The sequence below is a fragment of the Capsicum annuum genome, chromosome 12 (assembly GCF_002878395.1).
Source record: "Capsicum annuum cultivar UCD-10X-F1 chromosome 12, UCD10Xv1.1, whole genome shotgun sequence".
NCBI classification, from domain to species: domain Eukaryota; kingdom Viridiplantae; phylum Streptophyta; class Magnoliopsida; order Solanales; family Solanaceae; genus Capsicum; species Capsicum annuum.
Genome location: NC_061122.1, coordinates 207024869 through 207043481, shown reverse-complemented (window position 1 = coordinate 207043481; position 18613 = coordinate 207024869). Strand labels below are relative to the sequence as shown.

The 18613-nt window shown below is 33.3% G+C and overlaps 1 long non-coding RNA gene across 1 annotated transcript; it reads left to right on the top strand.

Moving 5' to 3' along the window:
* Nucleotides 1-16076: 16076 nt before the first annotated feature.
* On the top strand, nt 16077-17941 carry LOC124889362. Its single transcript, XR_007048302.1, has 2 exons — nt 16077-16586; nt 17730-17941. It is a non-coding gene; the product is annotated as an uncharacterized LOC124889362 (long non-coding RNA).
* The last annotated feature ends 672 nt before the right edge of the window (nt 17942-18613 follow it).

The window sequence follows — 18613 nt, the reverse complement described above, 5'->3', positions numbered from 1 at the left end:
TTGGAGAAATATTCAGGAAGAGGTATGCGGAGGTGGACAATTCAAAGATAACCTTCATTCCTGTAGCCAAGATAATCTTGAGGGAAAATATGACCGAAGGCGACAAATTATATGTGAATAACATAAACAGAAGCACTGACGAATTCACCGTGCTTGGTTACGGTCATTCCACAAAATTTAATCTTTCGAGACGATCATGTTCTTGCAGAAAGTACGACTTGGTAAAATTGTCATGCGCTCATGCAATGGCAGCGTTATGTTTGAAGCACGGGGAAGAATATGGCATTAGCATTTACAACTACTCTTCATAAATATAGTTGAAAGAATCATACCTCCTTGCATACTTGGAACTTATTTGTGCAGCACCACTGGAGTCGGAGTGGAGTGTGGCGCCAGAGTATCTAGAAATGCAAGTTCTTCCACCCGATTTCGATCCCAAACTCGAAAGGAGGAAGGTGAAACGCGTTAAAGGTGTGTTGGAGCCTTCAAAGTACAAGAAAGGAAACAAGTGCTCTAAGGTCAAAAGGTCGGACATAAGAGAACAACATGCAGCCTTAACACAGGATAATATAATTGGCATTGTATTTAATATTTTTGTTTGTTCAAATGCACTGGACTGTATGTAATGTATATTCTGTTTTGAAAATCACTGAACTGCAGTTTAAATCGACTTTTTTTGTTGTACATTATTGATTCCAGTTCATATATTATATACTACATACTAATTAGATTATAGACTAAAATAATCGACCAGCCCCATAATATATAATATATCAGTGTTTGGTCTACAAAATAAATACTCAATACATAGTGTATAATATACCTACCTGGTTGTCTATTGAACAAATCCTTTTCTTCATACAATGTTGAATTCAAAATAATATTGGAAAAATTGTCATTTTGAAAACAGTCATCCCAAGTTATGAAATCGACTATATACATTACACATTGACTAGACTCAAAATATATAATATATTGATACTTGGTCTACAGGGGATTGTCTAAACAACATAGTATATCATCGACCGGTCGTGTAGTCTATTAAAGAAACCCTTTTCCTCATACACTGAACCTTTCAATGTAATTATTACGCTTCGAAAAACACGACGATTTGAAATGACTCGACTGCCATAACCGCCACGACTTTTTATTTCCTTTTTCTCATACCACTTATCCCCTTCAATCAACACGTGTACAACTTTTATTGATCGATTTTCTCATGCTCTGGTCTATTTAAAGAGGCCTTTGTTGATTTTAAACTTATTTTTTGAAGAAAAAGACTAAGGGGGAAGAAATGGCTATGAGGAGATACACACTAAGGTCAATGCCCAAAATGACAACCATCAACAACATAGAGTTGCTTAGGATTCGCAGCGATCTGGATTTCCTTTTCCAGGGTCTTGCCGCTGATCAACGGCAGCTGGACAGAAAGCTTCGACGGATGACTCATTTTCTTCGAGCCATAGCCGAGAGGCTCAATCTGGACCCCCGTGAACTCATCACCCCCCCTTCATCCCCCTAGTGTAGTTTTATTTTGTTTGTTTTGTAGTTCTTTGCTTAATGAAGCTTTCATGGTAGGATTATGCAAATGAAAGCTTCATTTTTGAATTTTTATTTAGGATTTTTTTTCCCAAAAATTGTAAATATAGATGCAATGAACATTTATATATCTATAAAAAAGTTTCAAGTTTCTGTCTTCATGATATTCTATTTATCTATAATTGTTTCTCGGTGTTTCTTCAGTAGTCCCTATTTTCAGATTTGCAAACATTATTTAAACTCGGAGTACAGTATGAATAAATAATCGACTATGCTAAATACAAATTCTATAAGCGACTGTGTCACGTAGGACTTATATACTGATATCAGTGTTGATTATATGTCTATTGACATATTATCGATTTAGACTAAGATCGATTATAAACCATTGAGACAGTCTATGATCAACTTACTGAATATATGGACAACTTAAAATAATAGAAATAAAGGAGAAATTAAATAAAATAAAATTAGAGTATGTCAATTAGCACCATTAAAACATTGTAAAGCAATTTTGATGTATCAATTGTGACTCCCAATCACTTTTGGACGTGGTCAAGTATTATCTAAAACACAGTGTAGTCGTAGATCACTAAGATGACACAAAAAGGAGAAGAAATAAAATAAAATAAAATAAATATTAATCATTCAAGTACTAAAGAACGACTACTTATCATGACAGGATATTAGACTTATGTAATGACCATAAGGAAGGGTGGTGGTTGTCACTTGTGAGTGTTCAATGGACAAGTAGTGTATGAGAACAAGAAGTCCTACTCAACAGAGATGCTTGTTCTATGTAATACATTGTTACTACCATTGCCCTCTCCTATTCCCATTTGATCGAGTGTTCAACTATTTTGTAATCTCATATTATGATATTTAGTCACTTTACATTGCGTGAATGATGTTTATTTATTTTATTTTATTTTATTTTATTTTATTTTATTTTATTTTATTTCTCACCTTCTTTGAAAATAGACTCAGTTGGTATGTTGAGTATATTATAGATAATTAGTTTTATCTATACCAGACTATATTGTTAGTCATGTATCGATCAACTGAGTCTATTTTCAAAGGAGGTGAGATTTAAAAAAGGGAGAAATAAAATAAAATAAACATCATTCACGCAATGTAAAGTGATTAAATATCATAATATGAGATTACAAAATAATTTGACACTCGATCAAATGAGTATAGGGGAGGAAAATGGTAGTAATAACCAATTACATAGAACAAGCATCTCTGTTGAGAGGTACTTCTTGTTCTCATACACTACTTGTCCATTGAACACTCACAAGTGACAACCACCACCCTTCCTTATGGTCATCACATAAGTCTAATCTCTTGTCATGAAAAGTAGTCGTTCTTTAGTGCTTGAATGATTAATATTTATTTTATTTTATTTTATTTTATTTCTTCTTCTTTTTGTGTCATCTTAGTGATCTACGACTACACCGTGCCTTAGATAACATTTGATCACGTCCAAAAGTGATTGAGAATCACAATTGATGCATCAAAATTGCTTTACAATATTTTAATGGTGCTAATTGACATACTCTAATTTTATTTTATTTAATTTCTCTTTTTTTTCATTATTTTAAGTTGTCCATATATTCAGTAAGTTGATCATAGACTGTCTTAATGGTCTATAATCGACCTTAGTCTAAATCAATAATATGTCAATATACAGGATAATCAACACTGATATCAGTATATAAGTCGTATGTGACACAGTCGATTATAGAAGACATAAACATTCTTTAGAAACCCTTTGAAGTAAATGATAATCCATTTAAATTTTCTCCAACAGTACAATTCTAACGGGTAGAATTTTCGAACGGTCAGATTTTGGTAGCCTTACTATATTAACTAAAGGGACCCTTTGGACTCTTTCATATTCATTTATTCATGACTTTCAAGTTTTGCATCAACAATAACAATATCCCAGTCATCTCAAACGTCCAAAAGTTCTTATAGTTGTCGTTGTGGTAATCCTGCAGTGTTGAAAGCATCACGAACCGACAGGAATTTGGGTCAAAAATTCTACAGTTGTGTGGTTGGAAAGGTTTGTTTTTATTTAAATAAAAAATTATTTATGTTCATCTCATAATTCAATTTACTAATTTATCCTCGTTATTTTAGGATAATGGTGGATGCTTTTATTTCAAGTGGATTTCCTCTGATTCTAAGGTGTCAAAATTTCAGGGCATTGCAAAGTTTGAAATGTTGAAAAGGCTTAGAGATTTCGAAGAAAATAGGGATCTCTTAATGACATTATATAGAGAATCGAAATACAAGATTGATCACTTAAAGGGATTGTTGAAAGACATCAAAATTGAGAGGGATCAACTTCAGCAAGGGCATGAGAATTATGGTTTATGGTTTACTATTAGTTTTAGCTTTTTGGAAAAGTTTAATGGGGGTGTAGTGGGATTAAATATATTCTGAATCTTTTATTAATCGACTACTTGTTACTTATATTATATATGGTTTACTTTTTTCATTCATCGGCTACACAACACTCTACTATATATGCTTTACCTTTTAGTTAAAGTCTATAATCAACGATGACATTCATGTGAAAGCAATGATATGTTGATTATATAAAATAAAATTTTTGTATCATAAACTATAAAGACAGTTTAAATAACAAAATTGTTCTGCTCACATCACGAGCTGAAAGTTAAAAGTTAAGATTGTCTAGTCTAATAAAAATAATCATCAGCCATAAATAAAAATTAAACATTGTCTAAACATTCAACATTTTCGTCTTCCACTTGCATCTTGTCGATGTCCTGAGTAACTTCATTAAGAAATTCATCCAAGTTCGGAAATTCATTCTCTTTTTCTTTCTCCAAGATGCCTTTTTTCTGGTACATCATTTTTTCCTTCTTCTTTATGCTCTTCTTCTCCCTCTTCTTTCTCTACTTCTTGTGAATTCTTCTCTTTTGTTTTCTCTCCATCTCCTTCATTGTTTTCTTCTTCACAACCACCTTTTTCATTTTTATCATCTTCATCCTGCCTGCCTTCGTCATGATCCTTCTTCACCACACCAGCTGATCCATCAGCTTTGTTTTCTTCTTTACAAATAGCATCTTCATTTTTTTCTTTTTCTTTCTCTTCATCGAGATTTTCCTTCTCTACAACAGCTGGAACCTCAGGGATCATCACCTCATCAGCATTGATGGAGTCCTATTCCAAAGCTATTACCTCAAGGAGCGCTTCTTTAATGCCGCTGTCATCTCAGACAGCCCTCGCCGCTGAATGCCGACTTTGTACCTGCACACCTGTATTTTCAAGTATTTACCATTTATAATAAATTAAGATATCGGTTAATGAAGAATGATAAAGATTCTATTATTATAAGTAAAAGGGATTATATAAACATGCTACTTCTACAATATGTAGAGCAGATATTACCTTCAGCTTCATCTCTCTTCTTTTGCTTCTCCTTTTCTGCTCTCCCCAGCCTCTCCTCTTTCACAAAATCAATGATGTCGTTGATCGACTCCTCCAGTCTAAACATGCGCTCTTTCAAATTTTCAATCATTGGTGTCTTTCTCAATGCTCTCGGCTTACTTATCCTCGCACCCCGAGTGACATGCCTTGAAATAGCATTTCCACCCAAATTTCGCTCATCATCTCAATCCTCACCATCCTCCGATGAGGTGATGAAAGTCACACCCTCCAGATGGGCCTTCAAGCCATCGATGAATACGTCCTTCGATTCATCCGTGAATGCTTTTGTAACGCCCTGGAAAATGGGTCTCGGAGTGTCACGCGATGCTTGAGGCTACGAGTAGCCCCAAGCTAACCCTTTGAGCCATTTTCATTCAGTTCAACACAAATCAATGGGGTTTTCATAAATAACCCTCAAATATCAACAGAGTAATCATTATCCAAGAATAAAAGAATTTTAGAAAGATAACAAAATATGACTTATTAGTCAACTCCCAACATCTATACTAGTCTGACAAGCCTTTAAGAAAATCAATAAAACTAGTGAGCCATTGAGACATGCTCCAACTGACTCATACTCAGTTATCAAGTATAAATAATTCTGTGAAACCAACATCAGACATCACGTCCTCGGAACATGAGGACTCACCACAACAGAAGATGTAGAACAGCGTGCCCGAAGAATCACTGTCAAACCTGGAACTGAGCACCTGAACCTACATTTTGAGAAAATGCAGCCCATATCCGAAGATGTGGGTCAGTACCATGGAAAGAAACCGAGTATATGGGGGTGTATGCAGTTGTATAGACATCATCATCATAAATATTTATAAGAAATATGCAGGATGTATGAAAGACTCACATAGCCCGAAGAAAATCATCATAATCATGAGAGAAAAAAATAAGTACAATAACACATGTGAGTCATCATATAATTTGTCAATCACTTTCAGTTCATCAAGAATATCAATTCTCATAATGTAAATATCATTTAAATCTTTCGAAAGAATAACTTTCACAATTCTACTTTCAAATCACTTCACCATTCATCATAGACACAAGGAAACACACACACACTCTGGGAGATCCTATAACCGACATAAACCATGTGAGCTACATGGAGTCCAACATACAACCCACGTTGGGGAGAGCCTTCCTATCCTTGCCTTTTGAGTAGGACTATCGATATCAAATCCACACAAACTAGTGATCACTATATAAATCAGCCTCAGGCTCACTCCTATGGGGGCACGTAGTTCTAGGGAAGTAAGGTCGCTTTATACCTCCCACTCGATGCTAAAGATTTCTCCCGAACTTAGCTTAGATCATTTCAAAGACAATCCACAACAAAACAATTTTAGTAATATATAAATATACATCGGGAGCCATCATGCTTCCCATCTATCAAAATCAACCACGTTGTGGATTTCTTTCACACTCGAGTTCAAAACAACTCCATTAAGATCAAAAGGTCAAACATTCAAAATATCTCAAATATTCAACATCAACGTGCTTATAACACACACTTTCTAAAAAAAACATAATTTTCAATGGGGATTCACGACCCAAATATCAAAATCATGATAAATATCATCCAATATTCATGCTTTATATCTCCACACATGTAAATTCATCTTTCAAAATCATAAACATCAAGATTTCATAATAATTATCATAAGATATGGGTTCATGCTTCAAATTCGTAAAAATCAAATAAAAATCATGCCTTTGTAAAGAAAATTACTTTTGGTCACAAGAACGAAAAAGAGTTCTTGTTGAAAAACCCCACATACCTTGAATGATGAACTTTAGATCGATGCTCATTTTTGAGATGTTAATCGTGCCTTTGAATGATGGTTCTTGGAGTTCTTGAACTAGGAACTTGGAATCTTGAATAAATTTACAGAATTACTGGTGAACTTTGGAGGTTCTTAAAGTTGAATGTAGGAGCTTAGGGTTTTCTTTTTGAGGGAATTTGATGAAATATAACATATAATGCTTCTAATAAGCTTTAATATAGGGTTTGGATAGATTTTGGGTGAGGGAGAATGACCAAAACGCCCCTAAAAATCAAATAATTCTCGAATCTGTCCTTTGGTGGACTGTTTTGATAGTCTAAAGTAGATCAACCATAACATTTTACTCCGATATCCAAATTAGATGAAATTAATTTCATTAGAAAGAGGACTCTCATATATTTCCATTGATATATAGTATCTCACCCAAATAATTGTGTACGAGGAGTTATAATCGTTTGAAGTTGACCTAAAAATTCGCTTTTGATAGGCTGAAGTAGATCGACCATAACGTTTTGCTCCGATAGACAAATTGGATGAAACTAATTTCATTGGAAAGAGGACTCGCAGATCTTTTCGTTGATATATAGTAGATCACCCAGATTATTATGTACAAGGAGTTATGATTGTTTAAAGTTGGAGCAAAAATACGCCAGGCCTCAGTACTTTTTCCTGAACGTTTTACTGTTCACTACTATTCATGGTTCGATCGAAATGTTCATAACTCGTCGCTCGGGTGTCCGTTTTGGATGATCCACATATCGTTGGAAATCTTATTCGATACTCTACGCAATGGGGCTCATAATCTAAGACATTCTATATGTAAAATTTATAATTCATTCTAGAAGATAGAACCCAACACATTTACGCATAAAATTTTAATGAAAAATTTCCCGGGGTATTACAGCTTTAAACTTTTTCATGTAGTGCTGCTTCATTTCATGGACTGTGGGTATAAGGTACGGGTGCACTCTCTATAGATAAATAGGCAAATGTGATTGATTAGCAACACAATATTGGTAAAAGTATTCTTCAAAAAATAGTTTCATACATTTGTGCTCCATCTGTTCAAATATGGATCGCCTTCGATTAATTTTTGCCTTTTGAGGTGTGCCATCTGAGCAATCGGGGAATGGGCAGTGGGTCTTCAGTTGATTTATCATTTCCCCTGCCGAGCGCGGAAAAGGCTTCGTATATCCAAATATGTGATCAAAAGAAAAAAACAAAAACATAAAACTGAGAGTAAGTATATTATAGACACTATAGATGAATTACAGTATATAATAAACTACTTCAATGGTTTATAATTAAATACCATAAATTCCCAGGAAAATCCGTAGAGTGTGTACGATGAAACTCCCTTTGTCTCAAATATCTTCTTCTGTCTGTTGAAGTCTATCCGCTTCTTTAGATAGTCTAGAGTCAAGGAAAATGACTCTTTACCCCAAGGGTATCTCTCAAAGAAGCCCAAGTTATCCATCATCTTGATGGTGTCTATGTCCACGGTTTTTGATAAGTCGCGTGCAAGCAATATGCAGTACACGAACCAAACCAAGTAGCATTTGAACTTATCCTCCTTGTCCAGCCTCCCACCTCTAATAAGCTTCAATAATCTCTTCGTATTTACACTTCTCCTTTTCGCAATCTTTTTGAAAAAAAATTCACCCTCTTCCATCGCTTTGACATATTTTGAATCACGGGGATAACGCCCACAGTTTAAACCCGTGATTAGCGCAAACTTCTTCAGTCCAAAACATGTAGGCCTGTCATTGATGCTGAACCACATTTCATGTATCTTGTTGTCCAGTTCAAATCGGCGCAGAAGTGTATAGTGGACAAGCTGTCCGTTGAACTTCATATATTTTGGCAGGTCCCATAAACCACCAAAATAGGAATTCTTAAACCTAGACTTCAGACTTTGATCAACCACAACTTGTTTAAATTCATTAAATATTTTCAAATGGGACCTAACAAATATCTTAGCCAAAAATGATCCGACATCATCCAGGACTGTGGTAAGGTCGTACCTCTCAGCTGAAATAAACCTCGCACAGTGGGGAAAGATAAGTTCTTCCTCATCTATCCAAGCCTCAATTTCTACTTCCTTTGGCTCATCTCGAACCGAAGCTTCAACAGCTTCCTCGCTGCAAATTATATTCTCCGATTCATCGACTTCTCATTTTTTTTCTTTTCTCAGACCTATCAACTTCTACAGCCTTGCATTTGTTACCTCTAGCCATTTGTTATGATCTACGGACAAAAACTAACATTACTCAGCTATAACAGTAAATATAATACCTAAACGACCTAGCAGTCTGTTAATTGGCAGTAGTTGCAGCACCAAAAAAGCTAATTTGTAGAACAAGTTTCTTCCAAAACAACTCCATCACCCACAATAACATGCATCTAAATCACCATTATATTGAATAAAAATAGGAAGGAACCCAAATTCTTAGCATGCAAATCGAGAAAAATTAGCAATCTCAATGAAATCGTCGAGGAAAATTAAAATTCAAAAAAACAATGCACAAACAAATCAAATACCAACTTAAAAAAATAAATTATAAGTAAAATCAAGCCCTATTTTTTCAAAAAAATTTGAATTTACAGCAGATACAATACCTAATCAACCTAGCAGTCTATTAACATGGCAGCAGTTGCAGCACCAAAAAAGCCAATTTGCAGAACAAGTTTCTTCCAAAATAACTCCATCACCCACAAGACATACGTCTAAATCACCATTATATTGAACAAAATCAAGAAGGAACCCAGATTTTTAGCACGCAAATCGAGAAAAAGTGATAAAAAACTCAATGCAATCATCAAGGAAAATTAAAATCCAATAAAAATAATGCACAAACAAACCAAACACCAACTTAAACACACAAATTATAAGTAAATCAAGTCCCATTTTTTCAAGAAAAATTCAATTTTTTGGGCTCAAATATCAAATACACAATGAAGAAATCCCCAACATGAACATGCTTCTACAACACCCTTACATTGGAGAAAATTTTTAACAAAAATCACATATCTTTCCACATTTCAACAAAATTAGTTAAGAAATTTCAACATGCAATCGCCAAGGATAATCGATATAAACCAATTATCCGTCAAAAATCAAGTAAATATCAACTAAAAACAACCACTTTTAGTGAAATCAAGCCTCATTTAAAAAAAATTAATTTTTTTGAACTCCAAAGACTTTACCCGCCACAAACGAGTTCGAAAAAAATGAAAAAAAACCATCAATATGGAGCACAAGTTTATCGGAATAAGAATATAACTTACCTGAAGTTGAAGATAAAAGTTGAAGCTGATTCACACGAGCTCGAAATTGAAAATGGTGAAAAGGAGAGATGAAGCGTGTTGTTGTAAAGAGAGAATATGAGAGAAAATTTATTTTTTTGTATTTAATGGAAGAGTAGGGTTGAAAATGTATTTAATAAATACATAAGGGGTTCCAAAAGATTTAAAAAATACAAAAGGGGTGCCAAAAGATTTTTTTATTTTACACTTAAACCCATAGCCCACAAAACCCTAAAAAAATAGGTCAAGGCAAAAGAAGTGTCTGTTTTCCAAAATAAGTTTTCAATGTGGACTTATAGCTAAATCTTCTCTAATTAGTTGTCATTCACTTTTTATGTAGAATAGCTTTTTCATTATTTTAGTATAAATGATGAAAAAATAATGTAAAAAAACTAATTAATAAACATAACAAAATTCAAGATAAAATGATTTCTATATTTTATTTTAAAGTTATTTTAAAATTATCGTGGTGATAGATGTTTTGACGCGACACATTCAGGAGGAGGTGCCTTATTGTTTGCTTTTTTGTGGATGATGTAGTATTGATTGATGAGATTCGTAGTGGAGTTAATGCTAAGTTGGAGGTTTGGAGGCAAACTCTTGAGTCTAAAGGGTTTAGTTTGAGTAGGTCCAAAATGAGGTTATTTGGGATAAGGTAGGAGTGACTTCGGTGAAATCCAAGATGAGGAAAGCGAGGTTGAGATGGTTCATCCATGTGATGCAGAGAAGCACGGATGCCCCAGTGCGAAGGAATGAAAGGTTGGCTACGGATGGTTTCAAGCGAAGTAGAGGTAGACCGAAGAATTATTGAAAGGGGTGATTAGACGTGACATGGAGCAGCTTTAGCTTATCGAGGACATGACCTTGGATAGAAAGTTGTGGAGGAGGCGAATTAGGGTAGAAGGTTAGTCTGAGTTAGGTTGTTGTATGATTTGGTGTATACTTGGAGTATTTTGCTTTTGGTATTATTGTATATGTTAATTTCAATTGTATCTTGTTTTATTACTACTCCTTATCTTATCTTAGATTGCTATATTTTAAGCCGGGGGTCTATAAAAAATAGTCTCTCTATCTCACAATTGAGGTAGTGGTATGGACTGCGTACACGTACCTTTCCCAGACCCTACTTAGTGAAAATATACTGGGTATGTTATTGTTGTTGTGTCATATATCAAGAACTTCAGATTGGTTGGTTGGATATGATATTGGTAAGCATGAAGTATTGTTTTGTAGTTTGAGATCATGTTCCTCCTGTTTGTGTTGATGCTGACTGCTAAAGAGGGGTGAAGAAATTTTTTTCCCTTGGGGCTTTACTATGAAACTACAACAACAAGTGGCTAAAGATAGTGCTGACTTTTCACTTTCAATAGATGAATTCTTCTTATTAGTTGCTAGTGGCGGAGCCATTTTTGATTCAGAACTCACTTTAGCCATTAAACTTAACTTGTAATTATTTACCTTCTTATGAACTTTAAAATATATTATTTTGCTCTCTTAATGGCTGACGTGGCAAAAAAACATAAAAGCGCGTTTTAATTTAAAAAAAGTTTAAGTGGGTTCCACTTTAAAAAATTTCACACATTATTTTTCCTTCTTCCTCACATCCCACCACCCCATGTTTTCTTTTTCCTCACACCCCACCACCCCCATGACTTTTTCGTCCTCTATTTCTTTTCTTTTTTAATTCCTATCCACCAAACATTTTCAATCAAATACACAATCATAAGAAGAATAAACTACACAAATTGTACAATAAATAAATTTTTCTATAAAGATCAAGAATCAACAAATTAATTTTATTTTCGCACATCAAAATAGAAAGTGATTTTATTCAAAGAGAAAATCAAAATTAATTTCATTTTTATTTTTGTTTCTTGATCCTGCGAGCTCTTCCAATTTAAATACTTCAATTTTCTTTTTCTTTCAAAGCGTTGTTCCCCAATGAAAGAGAAGGAAGAAAGATCACTATTAAAGTATGGATTCTTTATTTATTTCTTTCCTTCTTTCTCTACCTGGTTGGTTTCTGCATCTGTTTGATCGCTCTTGCAATGCACCTCCATGACATTATTGGCTACAGATATCGTAACTGGTTGCTGACCTGAGGACTGGGATACTCATCTTAGATCCTTCTGGAGAGGAGACAAGGAAGATGTTGTTTAAAAATAGAGACTGAGGTGTTTGTGTGTTGGGGTGGGGGCATTGGGATGGGGTGGGGTTGGGAACAACAACGTTGAGGGCGGGGAGTATAAAAAATAAGGACTTGGGGAAGGGGGTTTGGTTGGGGGAGAGTTTATATATACATATATATATATATATATATATATATATATATTATTTTATAAAATTTATTTATTTATGTGGTTTTGATGTGGCTCCGACATGGCTCCAACGTGGCGCGAGCGTGATGCACTCTCCATAGTGAGAGTGGTATAATTTTTTTAGGGTGGTGAAAAATTAGTATAAAAGTTGTTTGGGGGGTAAAAAATTACAGGATAAGTTTAACGGCTAAAGTGAGTTTTGGTGACAACTTTAGGGGGAAAACATGTCTTTTCTCAAATTATTTTTACATGGCCAAAAATATCTTTTATGTATACATTGTAGATGTTGAAACCCCTTCGACTAGTTCATATGTTTACTTTTGAATCTCCTCAATGAAAACCCAAACTCTGCCATTGTTGGTTGCCTAAGATCTTTTGGACATGCATAGAGCATTGGAAATGAGAGATATGAGTTGGGGCGGATTTAGAGTGGTTGGTGGGGATTTTTGGAAATTTATTAATTTTTCTGAGGTTTTTGTATTTATATTGAAAAATCTAGTAAATATATAAGAATTTTAAGTTGGGAATCCTTAAATGATGTGTGTTATTGGTCTAGTGGTAAAGACGAAGCTTTCTAGGCCTCTTGGTTGTGGGTTCTAGTCCTATCACCCACTATATTTGATTGGGATATTTACGTAAATCCCGACAAGTTTACCCTATTGACATCTTATCGCGACTTTTAACAAAATCTAATAAAATTTTCATTTTTTTTATTTTCAGATACGCATAAGTTAAGATAGATACAAGTTAATGATACATCTTATTATTTAACTGATTAGTTTAAATTAAAGAATGTAACGGTTATTAGTGCAACATTTAATTAGCAATTAACTCATCCAATCATCTAGTTAACTGAAAAAAATCTCCTAAAAGACGGTATGTTGTTACCAATTCAAATCTTTTTACATATTCATCTCGATAATACACTCTTCTTTTTTTCCTTGTTATTGATTCATTCTTCTTCTCTTCTTTTTTTAACTCGATTTTCACTATATTTATCTATTCTTTTCAATCAAATTTAATTATTGCAGGGACACAATATTTTTATTTTTCAATGTTAAGGAAGCATATTGCCGATCGCATATGTTGTTATTGACACAGAAAAATGACATAGCATTCACATAATACTACTTGGAACATACATGTACCTACAGTAATATCTACATTAACATACCTTGTAAGAGATACATATTAAACATGTAAGAACCTTAAAACGTTTCTCTTCCTGTAATAACACGTATCTCTCACACACGTACTTAAGCCAAGAAAATATATATCAAGAGATACATACTATACATATAAGTATTATATATGCATCTCTTGTTTTATTAATATGTATCTCTCTTATGCATTTTCACACAAAATAAAATAATACGAGAGATACATACTTATACAGTATAAATTATTCAGAGTTATAATATGAAAAAATCAGACGTAATCAAATATGTATCTCGAACTAAAATCTAGATCATTAACAAACATTCCATACCTTTGAAAAGGCATCTTTGGTTGTAACTTTAACAACTCTTCTTCTTTTTGCACGAACGATACCTCCTGAACTAGTAGATCCTCTTTTCGTAGAATCGCCCACTCTTTTTATAAGCCTTTTTAAATTTTTGATAAAAATCATAAAACGTGATAAGAAGAAATTGAAGATGAATTTTTAAAAAATATCAAGAAGAGGAAATCTTAATTCTACATTCCTTTTTTCTTGTATTCCTCATCGATAAACTTTAAAATCTATTTGAATTGCACGATTAGGATGTTCCTCTAATCTTCCGTCAGTTTCATTGCTTGATGGACGCAATCAAGAAGCAGATTCAATTACTTGTCGAAGCTTATGGGAGCAAGGTGACAGTCAAGGGAAAATTAAAGATTATATCGCCTTCGATATGTTGACCAGCAGTTGAGGCAGTAAAGGTCCCTTTAGCAATTTGGTATGATGTGCCAGCCTTGGAGGCCACAGAGGGACTTGCCAAAGACTGTTGTTTCAGTCCTTCGTACTTGAATTTTTTGATTTTTTATTTTTGATAAAATCGTAAAACATTATAAGAAGGAATTGAAGATGAATTTGGGGGAGTATCTTAATTCAAAATTGTGAAGAAGAAGAATAGAACATTGTGGGATGAAACCTTCACAAAAATTTCACCATTGATTTTTGAAAAAATCACATTTGATAGAGTTAAAATTGAATAAAAAGGGTGTTTTAGGATGTATCTCAACTTTTAACTCAAGTTAATAAAAATTGAGATATTTGTAATTTTTTCAATTTGAAGGAGTTTTTAGTAACTTTAGTAACTAAACTTTTGGTTTTATGAAATTTTTTCTATTTGATTTTTATTTTGCCCAAGAAGCCCACAAACTTAAAATTCTAGATCCATCTCTGGATATGAGTTAGGTTAGTAAATCCAACTAAAGTTAGACTTGTAGTTTTGACATAAATAGTTGAGATAATCAATGTCAAAGACGAAGGAAAGTTTTAAAGTAGCTACTAAAAATTTTGATATGCGATCATACGTTCAAGCCTATACAAGATCCTTGTAGTTCAATTGTTGCTACATGATCGTGAGTTCAAGGGTTTAAACCTACACTAAATCCTTGTAGTTCTGCCCTTCTCTGAACTCATTTATAACAGGAGTTTTAGTAATGCACCGCGTAACATCAACCAATAAATTTTAGCAGGTTTAATTTGATTGAATATAAAATTTAACACAACAATAACAATGTTATATTTAGTTCTGATAAGTGAGATTTAGAGTGAATAGAATGTATTCAAGTCTTATTTTTATATTTGTGAAGTAGAGAGATTATTTTTAATAACCCAGGTTACAGAATCTAATCCTCTACAAAAAGTGAAAAAGTTCACATAATTTGACCAATCCAAGGTAAAAAATAGGGTTGGCTCCTTGGCAAATTGAGATAAAGTTCAGTCAAAAGATTTTGACTCAAGATAAATTCATGAGAAAGTGGGTCTCCTTTTTACTTTCTCCATTTATTTTTACTTGTCCACTATATTAAAAATAGATGTCCAATAATATTTGTCCAGTTTGAAAAATCAATAGATAATTTATCAATTTCTGTCAATATTACCCTTAACATTAAATACAATTTATTATCCAATACATTTTTTGAAACATTAAATTCATTATATTCAAATTATAATATGATAAAATTACTCTTATCATTAGGATTTTTTAACTTGTGTGAGTCAGTAATAGGCAGTTCTTGATGGACAAAAAGATTAGAATCTACGTCAACATCTATACATTGGTTAATTCGTATATATGTGTGTGTAAGATGCCTAGCCAAAAGAGAAACTCAAGCCCTAATAACTTCGTCAAATGATGATTCAACATAGATTTTATATATGTATATATATGTGTGTATGTATGTATAAGATGCCTAGCCAAAAGAGAAACTCAAGCCCTAATAACTTCGTCAAACGATGATTCAACATAGATTCTACAGTCTTATTGTAGTTCCATTTGAATATTGTACTAGTCTTTTTGAAACATATTTAACATGGACTGCAATGTACCTTATATTATTGTGTGCTTACGTCAAACTTTTTCAAAAAAAAGATTGCAAATCTATTCTGAATTTTTGCAAACTTCATTTTGTTTTGAATTACTTTTGCGAATTCACGCAGAGATTTTCTGGAAAATTTTAAAAACTGAGTTTGGTATTATGCTTAAGCTTTTACACTCTTAATCTTAATGCTCCATTTATAGTTGCATTTCAACAGAACCAGTCACTACAAAAAAGCAGTTCAAATTGCGGAGGGGGAGGGGGGTTGCGTGGATTATTTTAACCCCCGTAAAATTATATAAAATGCAGGGGTTAAAAAGTCACCGCTAAAATTTATAAATTTGTGGGGGTTTAAACCCCCACTATAAATAGAAAAAATAGCCTATACCATTAAAAAAATTTCCCTCATTTTTTTTTCCATTGACCAAAATTTTTCCTCATTTTTTAATTCACCTTCCATTCCCCCAAAATCTCCCTCTCTCTCACATTCCCCCAAATCAACTTTCACTGTGTTAACCCAAAAAAAAAAAATTAACTCAAGGTCAATTGATACGCCGACCAATCGACTCCAGTCATTTTTCCTCGAAATTAACTCCGTCGGCCGGCCATTGGAATTGTGCTGAACTCTGAAATTGTAAGAATCACTTGTTGTGTTGTTGTTGTTCTTATAATATTGTTGTTCATATTCTGTTGATTATCTTCTTGTTGTTAATATAGTTTGGGTGGTTGATTTGGTGTTCAAAACACCTTGTGGATGCATCACAATGACAAAATTAGTCTTGAGTTTAGATGCATTATGCTTTTAGATCTACAAATTAACTTGCATTTCATTCAACATGGAATCGAAATACTAGAGAATAATAGCTAAATAGAGTAGAAATTAGGCATTTCAAGTACATTTTGCAAAATGGTGGTTCCTGAGTTGAAGTAACAAGCTTAATTAGAGTGAGAAATGATGAGATACCCATAGATTTACAGTGTGACTTGCATTTCTCTGAAAAATGGAACAAAAATGGTAGAGAAAAAGAGCAAAATGGAGTATAAATTGAGCATTTCAAGTACATTTAGTAAAGAAGAACTGACAAGCTTAATTAGAGCGAGAAATAGTGAAATAATCATAGATTTACTAAGTAACTTGCATTTCTTTGAAAAATGAAACAAAAATTCTAGAAAAACAACAAAAAAGAGTAGAATTGGAGCATTTCAAGCATATTAAATACATAAGAATAAGGAGAAACCCCCTCAATTTTAGGGAAAACAGATCACAAATTGAGTAGAACTGGAGCATTTCAGGTACATTGTTTATAGAAAAAGACGGAGAAACAAAAAACACCAAGAAAAATGGTAGTTAGTGAGTTACAAGTAGAAGGTTACAATTTACAAGGGAAATGATGACATACCCATAGTACCAGAGGCATCACTGCCACCATAGAAAGTAGCATGAGCACTCTGTCATGCTCCACCAGTATAAATACCTGGAATTCTTCCTGTTATTGTTAGTCGTGTTGTGTAGTTGTTAGGGGCATGTTTTGTGCTTGAGTTGCGGACTGTTTTAGGACTGTTTTGGTGCATTCCAAGTTTGTAGTCATGTATCTAAAAAGATTTTTGTAGTTGTTAAAAAGATGAAACTCTTCCGTACTTTCTCAAAGTTTGTTGATGATTTTAGCCGAGCGAGCTTCATCTCTCTATGTAGCTGTTAGTTCTACCAACAAATCATGTTGTCGTGATTAAGATATTACTGTACATTGTATTCAAATTTCCCTTTATTTTTTCACAGACGTATGAGGAGTATCTTGAAGCTCATAGCAGACGCAACAAAAGATCGAACCAGCCTGTTAGTACTCTTTTGACATTTTTCTTGTTATATATTCCTTTATTATAGATAAACCCATGAATCATGTTATTTTGGGTTGGATTTTGCAACAATTGTAAAGCGTGTCTCTATTTCAGAAAATTCTATTCTGCTTTCTTTCTGTATTGCGAAAAGTATTTAGCTTTTATTTTTCTTCTCTAGCATAATTAAGTAGTTCCATTTATGTATTTACGCCCATATTTTGTGAGTGCCCTTATTCAATATATGTATCCATCAGTTGAACCTTCATATGTACGAATCAAAAGCGCCTAAGTACTTCACAAAGATCCCTTCTTCGAGTCAAACTCTTCTTCTTACATTTTTTATTTTTTTCGTGATTCATGTGACACACTTTACTTTTATTTCCTTACCTGATCAGGTATTTGTTTGTATATATCATGCATAGGTAGAAAGTATTTTTCACGTCTGTTTCATGCTTAGTTTAATCATCATTCAAAAATTGAAGTTCTTTAATTTATACTACTGTTTTTATTTACTTACTTTAGTGAGTTATTATTTATTTTTATTAATATACTACTTCCACATGAGTAAGGCCTAGAAGATTTCTGTGGAAAATCTTTAATTCTTCATCTTTTTAGTAAGTCAAATTTCTTTCTTACGATTTAAATTTACATGAATTCATGTGATCTCTATAATCTCTTGAATAAAATATTTAACATTTATTTGACTATCACATGAAACCCTTCATCGTCTAAACATCATTGTTGTATTTCCAATTACTGATTCGGAATACGACTAAAATTTCATTAAAGCAGCTTTTAATTATCTATTATATAGTAGTGAAACAC